General features: G+C 39.1%; 1 non-coding gene across 1 annotated transcript; it reads left to right on the top strand.

Annotated features, from left to right (window-relative positions):
• The first annotated feature begins 10817 nt into the window (after positions 1-10817).
• On the top strand, positions 10818-10901 carry Trnas-gga (transfer RNA serine (anticodon GGA)). The gene is given in 2 exon segments: positions 10818-10857; positions 10867-10901. It is a non-coding gene; the product is annotated as a tRNA-Ser (tRNA).
• Positions 10902-11543: the final 642 nt, after the last annotated feature.

The raw sequence follows: 11543 nt of genomic DNA, 5'->3' as shown, positions 1-11543 counted from the left end.
TGTGATGATATTAAGGTAAATACATTGTTTGTTCTCTATTAATATCTTTCATTTGCTAACTATCCCTATCAGTAGTTAGTGCCTTCAGTAGTTTGAATCTTTTATTTAGCTGGCAGTAGTGGCGCTCGCTGTATTGCAGTAGCTTGAGCAGCGAAGATTTTTGTGAGGTAAGTGATTTGTGAAAGGTATAGTTTAATGTTTGTCAGGGCCATTCTTTAGTAGGGAATTTTGAAAGTCAGATTGCGTTGCGCTAAAAATATTGTGTGTCAGGTTAAGCACAGTCCAGTAGAATTGTTGAAAGGGGACGTTTCATATGTCGACCCTTAGCCTAGGATACCTCACTGGAATCTTCTGATTTTTCTTGTAGTTTGTGTATTTAGTGTAATTTTTGTTTATTGCTAGCGCGTAATTGTAGAGAGAATCTCCTTTGTAGTTGTAGCCTTTCATTGTTGTACAGTAAAACAGTTGTGGCATGCATATAGATTTGCACCAAGTATTTCGCAGCTGTAATTAACTAGATATTATTTTCAGTGTTATGTTAATGTGTTCTCTTATTTTTGCTCTTCAAATTGTGTCTTTCTGTGTTGTCGTGTGAAATACTGTGACAATAATGGCGTGTGAAAAACGTAATACTAGGCTCCAAAGTAAACTGAGAAATGACAGTGAAAATGAAAGCAGTGTGTTAGCGCCACCGAGTAATGAATTAACTGATGTTCAAAGTAGTAATTTGATAATTGTGCATAGGGAAATGGAGCGGGCGGCAAACAATGGCGTGGACAGTGAAACAATTAGTGAAGAGGGAAGCATTATCGATCGATCGGTCAGCAACAGCTCGCCTCAGGAATCCGAAATGATAGGACACAATTTTGCAAACACTGTAGATTCAGGTTTTGCGTCCTCACCGTTTTCTCAAATGAGTCAAGACACGGTTTCCGCTTGTCAAAATGTGAATGTTGCCGGTGCAAATTCACTGCCGAAAAGCACTGAGGAACATGTTTCAGACACCAGTGCATTGTTATTACAGTTAATGCAACAAATGAGACAAAGGCTACAAAAGTTAGACACAACGCTTGAACAAAATCAGAAACAAACACAGCAACAGTTACACACAATGGAACAAAATCAGAGACAAACACAGCAGAATCTTAAAAAGTTAGACACAATGGAACAACACCAGAGACAAACACAGCAACAGTTAGACACAATGGAACAAAATCTTCAAAAGTTAGACACCACACTTGAACAAACACGTGAAGATTTAACTACTGAGTTGCATAAAATCGAATCGAAATGTCAAAAAGTCTGTAACGACGTAAAAACACAAATTTGTGAGCATTTTCAACCTATTTTTTCGCGGCATGAAAATGCATTACAGAATCACGAAGCAGCCATAAAAGAACTGCAAATTATTGTTCATGAAAATCATGAGACCTTGCAAGCTAAAATTGACTCAGTTGCATCTACCGATTCGGTTACGCAACTTGCAAAAACTCAGGAAAACTTAAAGGACACAGTAGAAAGACACATGGAGGAAATTAGTTCATTATCAGAGAAAGTAGTTGAACTTTCGGATCACCTAAATAATTTATCTACGAAGGTAGATGATAATCTGAATGACACAAAACCGGTAGTCTTTAATAACACAGAAGAGAGCGAACAAATTAGGAAACTGAAACAAAATCTGAATCAAATTGATACGCAACACCAAAGAGAAATCCGGGAAGTACAAGATCAGCTAACACAGGTAATACAAGAATTACGTATTTCAGAGGACACTCGCGCTCCAACACGGGAAGAGGGACTTAGAAACACGGAAAAGCTGCAAAATAATAACACAGGGCATTTCGGAAGTAATGAAAGAAATTGGGAATGTGCACCGAATTTTGAGATGGAACCGCCGAAGCGACGTAACAATGACCGACATGCGACTCGCCGACATGATGATTTTGACTATAAGCTGTTCATTACTACACGTAAATTCAAAACGTTTAAGAATTCTGCCAACGACATTCATCCACAAGCATGGCTCCATCAATTCTCTCATTGTTTTCCTCCCAACTGGTCGTTGGAACACAGATTAGAATTTATGTGTGGCTACTTAGAGAATGAACCTGCTGTAAGAATGCGATCGGTAATTCACGATTGCCACAGTGAAGGAGAGTTTTACCATGCCTTCCTCTCAGCATATTGGTCTCCAGCCACACAAGACCGAGTAAAACATGGCATCATAATGATGAAATGTTTCGAACAATCTGAATTTTCCAGTCTTATGAAATATTTTGAAGACATGTTGCATAAGAATCAGTATCTTTCAAACCCATACAGCCCCTCAGAACTCATCCGCATTTGCTTAATCAAACTGCCTGAACATTTACGACATATTATTTTGGCAGGACGTTGCAAAGACGACATTGAAGCATTTCAGGGACTCTTACAAGAATTAGAAATTGACACTGACAATCGCGGAAAGCAGGAGCACAACAATTACAGGTCACACACGTCACAATTCCGTGATGACAGAAACAATAACTGGACACGAAAAGGCTATTCTTACAACGCAAATCGTGACCAAAACGGACACCATCCATATGACAACCGCTGGCAGAGTAATAATAGTTACAGAGAAAGATCGCATTTCCGTAGTAATGACTATTACAGAGACAATCAGAGAAACAGACAATATGGGAACCAAAACAATTATTATCAAGGGAGACAGAATAATTTCAGACGCAACAGTTCAGCGCGCAGTTACGATTCAGGGAGAAATTCTCCACCACATGACCGACACGAAAGAAACTGTGTAAACTACCGACAAAACGACAGACCTGAATTCCATCAGAATTGGCGAGCTTTAAACAGAGCTGGGCCCTCTCGGAGAGACGAATTTGTGGAAGTTAGGCCTCCTAATCCCAATAACGACGCGCGCCAACAAAGAGACAGACAATGACTCGCACCGCAGGCACCCGCGTGCGCCGGCTGGCTCAGAGAAAAATAACATAGACGCTAACCTTGAGAAATATTCCAGTATTCTTTACCGACGAATACCGCATGATAATTGCGTGGAAGTTGAAACTCTGCGTACTAGGAAGAGTAAAGGTTTACACCACATTTCACATGTAAAACCGTTTATTGACAGATAATCTGCCTTTTAACTTTGTCTTTGCCATAAAACTTTTCGCTTCACATTACTTAAATGCTTTGTCAGACTTAAGAAACTGTTAACATACAACAATGTTTGAAGTACAATATCCAGTCTAGAACCTAGGGAACATTTTAAACAGAAATTACGAATGCATTGTTATAGTGAACAGACGACACAGTATTGTATTTGTACATTCTTGCTTGTTTGTTGCACGGTTACGTAACGACTATAAGGCTCACATACTTAGAACATTTACCAGTACTGCTAATGAGATTTTAAGGCAACATTTTGGTTGACCTGAAAATGTATTCTGGATTTAAAGTACTTTCTGTGAGATACCAGATGACACAGTGTTAGTTTATGTGACAGTTACACGATTTTATCACGACGCTACTAATGAGTGACAATTTACAATGTTGCTTTTGCAGTGTTTCTGTTTTATATCCGCACAGTTTTTCTGAATTTCTTCTGGAAAGCAAAACATGTTTTAGTAGTAAGCTACAATGTGAGGCCCTTTTCTTAGCACAACAATACTTTACAGTATAGTATTTTCTTGATCATAGTAATGTGCATAATAATTATGATATCTATACACAAAGCATTTCACTTTCGTTTCTGATGGGGTAAGTACATTGACTTCTGCAGAACTTAGCTTTCGGAGGACGATAATTACGACACTTCCACAGAATTATCTTACAGCAAGACGCACATTTAGCGCTACAGGACACGCATTTGAGAGATTTTGTACTTAAAACATTTATTTTTAAAGATTTTTTAATTACAAAGAAAGTTTTCCGTGATATATTTCATTTCATTGCTGTAATCTGTAACACCTGAGGGTATAATTACATAAATCCTCAGGGGGGTACACGCCTACTTTGTGTACCATGTGTGTGGCAACCACAAGGAACCCTAGCTAATATGGTATTTGCTTATACAACTTTACACATCGGTACCTTATTTCTCTAACACACAAATTACACAGCTATCTGATCATTTAACTGAGAGATAAACATTTTTTTTATTACATCAGTGACAGATGTTTACGCAATACACAGTTGGGTAACTTTATACTTATGAAACTGTATTTTGTCTGTGCATTGTAAACTGTTCATATTTTTTCGGAACCATTGTGATACTATGAGAGCTTTGAATGATGTATTTGGTAAAGGGATTATGATTTTTAAAGTACGTTTGAGGCAGATGACACTTTTGACATGAGCAGAGAATTTTTTTTAATTATTGGAGGAAGTTACGACGATTTTAAGATTTGACTGAAGTGTTATGAGGTTATTTTTACGACGACGATGTGTATTATGCTGCTGAGGTATGTTTGTGATTAATAGGCTGAGGCTATACGAGTTATTTGAATATGCTTCATATTTATAATGACGAAATATTGACGAGTGTCGATGGATACGTATATGTGTAATAAGGTAAGGAGTAATGAATAGTGGGTAGGGACTCTTGACTTGTGAAACAGGATGTTGGAAACCAAAGTGACCACCTGCACGTAATGCGTCGCGGGCACCCAGCTGTGTCAGACGCCTGGAGAAAAAGCCATTATTGCGAGCCCTTTTTAGCGGCACAGGTAGAAAAAAAAAGAAAGGGAAGGCCATTGTCCGCGCTACTGACATCTCCTTGTTGAAAGCATACTGTGGAGCTCGTAATTTATGATATTTACTGAAATGCCTAATGAAACGATGAGAAACATTTCACAGCTATTGCCTTGCTAGTTAAGAAAAATGCCATATGGCTTGCTTAATGTATTTATTTACACATTTTGTTTAATATCAAGTTTCTAGCTGCACTGCAGCATTGGTTAAAATAAAATTTAATATATGTACTAATATAAATATTTTATGCCTACAGATCCAGTAAATAATTTTATGATCTATCCAAAACAAATGAGGGAGCACAAAAAAAAAAAAACATTTCCCTTCACAGGAATTGCATAAATAATTTTTTTACGATTTGGTAACTTATCTACTAGCGTAAGTTTTTGTGATGCATCACTCTAATGTTAAGATGTGACATAGGTATTAGACATGGCCATTTTAGTGTAATATTTTTTCTGCTTGCGCTATGTCATGTTTAGGTATAAGTTGCTGCTGTTTGCCAGGCATAGTGTTATTGAATTTGACTTTTGCTCATTTATGCTGCTAGCTTTGCCAATTTGCATTTTTTGCATTGCTGTTGGTGTTGATTTGTTATGTGATGCTGCATTGCCTCGTTCCTTAGTTTAGCATCTGAGCTCAGTAGATTTAAATTAGCTTAAGAGGGGGTAGACTATATAAGAAACTGACTATGGAGAATAGGTAAAGAAATGCATTGAGAAAACAGGTTTAGGTAGGATTTTCTTGGAAATAAATGTTGAGGTAAGAAATGTATGAACATATAAATACAGAAAGCATGCTTAGATAGAATTTTTTGGGTGGAAACAAAGGATGAAATAAGAGGAAAGATATGTGAAGTTTTGGGTTGGACTGCAGTACCAAATGTTACACTGAAAACGAACCCTGTCCTTTCCTATTGGTGTTATCCCACTATGTGTGTGTGTACCCTTGTGTATTTGTTTTCTTCCTGTCTCTGTGTAGTTTCATAGAATTTTTTCTTCTTTTAATATTAAGCTACATTCACTATGATGAGGAATACTGTTATCCTCGAATATAATTGGCATTAATAATATGTTATTTACTTTGTAAAGATGTTAGACATTATTCATTCTGTTTAAATGCTCATGTGTGAAGTTGATGTTTCGCAAGTTATTCTGATCTTCTATGTATGTACTAATGTCATAATTCCTGGAACACTGATGTATATGTTATATCGATTCTTTTGTAAAGCCTGTAATACAATTGTTATCAATATTGTTATGTTCTTTAATGATGTATTTTGTACCTTTGTTATTGTATTCTTCTGTTATAAAATTGTAATTGTCACCAGTTCATGATATTAGTAACTTGTAAGTTCCATTTCACTGCACACATTTCTGTTGGTCATAGTATATGGACAATATGTGAGAAGTAGGGACTGATAGTGTTTGCACGTGTGTTGGTAATTCAGCAAGGGACTGGATAACGGCATTGCTGGTTCTAAGGACATGTCAAACAAATTTTTTGTGAGTGGACAAGTGGTGGTTTATGGACTTGCTATATTCTCCACAAGAATCTTCGATGGTGATTGTGCACCTGCACAGTCGCAACGGATGGCTGCTGGCCGTCTCTACAAGGACTCCAGTGGGTCTGCACCTCTGGTGGCCCACCAATACCATTATCTCTACAAGGACTACAGTGGGTCTGCATCTATGATGACCTACCAACGCCATTATTTCTACAAGGACTGCAGTGGGTCTGCACCTCTGGTGGCCCACCAATACCGTAATCTCTACCAGGACTCCAGTGGGTCTGCTCTGTGATGACCTACCTACCAATATTCTTCCAAACTTCGAATGACTCTGCTGTGGGTTTGCTCTGTTGTGGCCCATTACCTGTCTGCATGTCGAGAGTCAGCACTGTCTTTCCGTTGGAAGGTCAACACTACTTCTTCAAGACTGCATGGAAATCCACTACTTCTATGTGCATTTTCTTTTACTGCTTGGACTTTGAGAAAAGCTCTGCATTTTTACTGTGATGAACAATGTGGACTGTCTTTATGGACTGTGAGAAATTTTGATCTTTTGACCAACATAATATTAATAAGTGTGTGCATTTTATATCTTTGTTACTGTAATTGTGAAAAATTTTTGTCAAATCTGTATTGGCCAGTGCCCAACACCATTTGTAAAAATTTTTGTGGGGAGCATGGGGGCTATGTAAGTAGGCTGTTTATGTTTTCTCTATGTAAGTAGGCTGTTTATGTTTTCTCTATGTAAGTAGGCTGTTTAGGATTTCTTATTGGTAACGCCACCTCTGTATGACAATCACTGGCTGTGCTGTGGGCAGTCTGTGTCTGCTTTGCATTGTTGTAATACTCGCCATTGTAGTGTTAGGCAGCTGACTGTGAACAGCGCGTAGCGTTGCGCAGTTGGAGGTGAGCCGCCAGCAGTGGTGGATGTGGGGAGAGAGATGGCGGAGGTTTGCAATTTGTCATGAACTGATATATATATATTATGACTTGTGATGATATTAAGGTAAATACATTGTTTGTTCTCTATTAATATCTTTCATTTGCTAACTATCCCTATCAGTAGTTAGTGCCTTCAGTAGTTTGAATCTTTTATTTAGCTGGCAGTAGTGGCGCTCGCTGTATTGCAGTAGCTTGAGCAGCGAAGATTTTTGTGAGGTAAGTGATTTGTGAAAGGTATAGTTTAATGTTTGTCAGGGCCATTCTTTAGTAGGGAATTTTGAAAGTCAGATTGCGTTGCGCTAAAAATATTGTGTGTCAGGTTAAGCACAGTCCTGTAGAATTGTTCAAAGGGGAAGTTTCAATATGATCTAATTCTCCTTCATACAATTTTTAACAGGTGTTACGGTAATCAGTAGAGTTGCTATTGACAACATCTCTATTGACACATCTTGTACGCTGTGTAAAAATTTGCAGTATACTATATGAATAATGAGTAAAAAAGGAACTGAGGATTAATAAACGTAAAAGGAATTGTATTGACACGCTGGAAAGATGTACACAATCCATTTGGCGTTAGTGGAAAATGTAATACATTCTGTAAAGTAATTTACAGTTCCCAACAAAAGCGTTTCAAAATAAGTTTAATAAATTATATTTCTCGTTTATTTTAAATTTATATTTTTCAAGTATTCTTGTGATTTCGGAAATCAACTGCAATTGCTGCTAAACCCAGAAGTTAATTTTCCGTAGCAGAAGTTTCGACACAGTGACATTCAGAACACTGACTGAAACTGTCTGCCAGATCGATGACGTGTGGGATGTCGAAACGAGCGACCGATTGCAAGCGATATCGCATGCCACGAATAGCTGCGATCAGTCGCTCGTGTATGGAAAGGGGGGAGAGGGGGTGGGGGAGGGCTCTTTAGCTTCCATTTAAAGTGTGTTAAAGAAGATGGCCTTTAACCTCCCTGGTCCTGTATTGGTGCAAGTCGATACACTTCGGAGACTTGGGCCGGTAGTCATTCGTTTTTGGCTGCAGCCACCGTAACTTACTTATTCATTTATGTGGCCCCTGGCAGCTAACGGCCATTTAGCCAGCTAAACGTTAAATAAGAGACATGTAGCACAGCCCATAAACTGAAGACATAACAGTGATAGAAGTATAACAACATTTACGATTAACATTGTTGTAGTGGCACAAATGTCAATAAAGGTACACGGGTACATGTAAAAAAATCTACATCTACGTAGATACTCCGCAACCCACCGTACGGTGCGTGGAGGTGGGTACCATGCACCACTACTTGTCATATCCTTCTCTGTTCCACTAGCAAATGGAGAGAGAGAAAAACGAACGTTTATGTGTCTCCGTATGAGCCGTAATTTCTCACACCTTATCTTCGTGGTCCTTAATCGTAGTGCGTGTTGGCAGCCAGCTTCAAATGGCGGTTCTCTGAATTTTCGCAATTGTATTCCTCGAAAAGAACGGCGCTTTCCCTCCAGAGCCTCCCATTTCAGTTCCCGAAGCATCTCCGTATCACTTACGCGTTGTTCGACCCTAGTGGTAATACATCAGCAGCCCGCCTCTGAATTGCTTCGATGTCTTCCTTCAATCCGACGTGTCTCGGATCCCAAACACTCGAGCAGTACTCAAGAATAGGTCGCACCAGCGTCCTATATGCAGCCTCCTTTACAGGTGAACCAATCTTCCCTAAAATTCTTGCAATAAACCGAAGTCGACCATTTGCCTTCCCTGACACAGTTGTCACATGCTCGTCCCACTTCACATCGCTTTGCAACGTTACGCCTATATGTTTAAACGACTTTGCGGTGGGGCGGGTTTTGTTGTCGTTACTCGATTTTACTCTCTCTCTCATTTATTGTCCACATACCTCAGTACGGCTTCCTTACGACGTCACTTCACTCTGCAGTAGTAAATACCCACTAGGCCGTGTAATGCAGCGTTAATGAAACCACGACCTAATACCTACCACACAGAGGCCGCGTAACTCAAGCTGCGAATCAGTTCCTGCAAGTTCATTTTAACAAATTTCGGGTGGTTTACCTGAAGTAAGCCTTCGGAAATTTTAGTAAACTGGTTTTTAATCTTAAGGAAGCACATAAATTTTCTATCAAGTCCGAATTTACTATTTTTAACGGTTCTACTATTCCTATCTCAAAGTCCGTACAAAATGTTCTCACACGAAAAAAAATAATCTGCCAGAATATCTACCAGTCCAACCCGATTAATGTTCGATCTGACAGTTACTGGTGGTGGTGGTGGTTAGTGTTTAACGTCCCGTCGACAACGAGGTCATTAGAGACGGAGCGCAGGGTCGGGTTAGGGTAGGATTGGAAAGGAAATCGGCCGTGCCCTTTCAAAGGAACCATCCCGGCATTTGCCTGAAACGATTTAGGGAAATCACAGAAAACCTAAATCAGGATGGCTGGAGACGGGATTGAACCGTCGTCCTCCCGAATGCGAGTCCAGTGTGCTAATCACTGCGCCACCTCGCTCGGTGACAGTTACTGACCCACTACTATAGCGAGTTGAAACTTCGGTCGTATCAGTGTTCTTCAAAGTTAGAAGTGCTCACCCAAGTATTCCATAAAGTATATGGAAAATGCCACACGGAATTTCACTAAGACCAAAATATAACACGCTCATAACACATCAATTAATTAATCAAATTGTCCTCAAAATGTTCGTAACTTAAACTGCCTAAGTCATGACACTTCCGATCAGCAATGAACTCAACAGGTCTTCATTTTACAAGTTATTTTCTCGGGGACATTTAGCATGATGTTACACGCACGAAGGTTGGCGAGCGACTCTATCGATGCCACCCCACTCTATGCCTATCTAACTTTCTGCGTGTGGGAACAGCTTAATTCTGATTGGCTAATGGTTTGAATGACCAATCAGGATGCTCCTGCTAGATCATTCTCGCAGGGAAACTTGCCTGAGCCAATACCTAATCAGAAAATCATTGAAGTCATTCCAATGCCAGTTTCTAATATAATTTTTAATAAAATAGACCGAAATGCAAAATAATCTTTAAATTAATTTAGAAATTAATTCCACTTCCGACTTCTGTTCTGGCAGCTCTCTTACAAAAGCAAGCACACGTCGACATACGTCATCAGCTTCGTGGTTATACCACAAGTTTCCCACGATTCAATTTCGTAAGTTTTTATATAAAATAGTATTAAGTTTTTTCGTATGTCCCACAGACACTCTCTCATTCATTCCCGTGTATACACACAACAAAATAATAAGCAGATAATAATTTTGGATAATTTTTACACTATGAAATGCAGAGTAATTAAAGTTTTGAAAAGAAAAATTCCAATTAAGTAATTTTATATATTGAAAACTTTGTTATGACTTTGGATGATAATAAAAGATAAACTGCTATTGTTCCTAACTGAGTTTTGGAACATAAGTGTAGGTTTTAGGACATTTAAGTAATTTTCTCAATCTCCGGAACTATAACAGATAAAAATCTGAAATTTTGACAGGATTCTTTTCTTAATAACAAAAGATGGTACACCAAGTTTGAACAAATCGGTTGGTAATTACTATGGTTCATTTAGATTCGTGCCGGCCCGAGTGGCCGAGCGGTTAAAGGCGCTACAGTCTGGAACCGCAAGACCGCTACGGTCGCAGGTTCGAATCCTGCCTCGGGCATGGATGTGTGTGATGTTCTTAGGTTAGTTAGGTTTAAGTAGTTCTAAGTTCTAGGGGACTTATGACCACAGCAGTTGAGTCCCATAGTGCTCAGAGCCATTTAGATTCGTAGGGGGTATGTATTTACGTTCCTACTAGATGGTACTGGAGACCGTTCTCACGGCTACTAGCGTCAGCTACACTGTGAGTCATATCGAAGACACCATCCTGCAGCCACCGTGATACGCGCCTGCTTGCTATACTGCAATAAATGTTATTCGGTAATAACTTACAACTTGACTGTGTCAAACGGGACAGTGGTAATACTGTACTCGAACGTTACACGTTGGATCTGCCTACTCATCTGCATTAACTTACGGTTTTCTACGTAGAGGGCCATTTGCCATTCATCACACCAAAAAGAATTATTCTCTAAGTCGTCTTGTATTTACCTACAGCCACTCAACTTCGACGCCTTACCGTATACCAGGGCGTCATCAGAAAACAACCACAGATTTCTGCCCATCCTGTCCGCCAAATCATTTATGTGTATAGAGGTGATGAACGTGCTGCGTATCAGTTTTACACGGCACCACAAGTTAATAAATAAAACTAAAAGTAGGAGCACTAGAAATACAACTGTTCAGAGCCTAAATTAAAATA

Source organism: Schistocerca serialis, chromosome 8 (genome assembly GCF_023864345.2).
Source record: "Schistocerca serialis cubense isolate TAMUIC-IGC-003099 chromosome 8, iqSchSeri2.2, whole genome shotgun sequence".
Taxonomy (NCBI): domain Eukaryota; kingdom Metazoa; phylum Arthropoda; class Insecta; order Orthoptera; family Acrididae; genus Schistocerca; species Schistocerca serialis.
The sequence above is the reverse complement of the archived record's forward strand: the minus strand, read 5'-3'. Positions and strand labels throughout refer to the sequence as shown.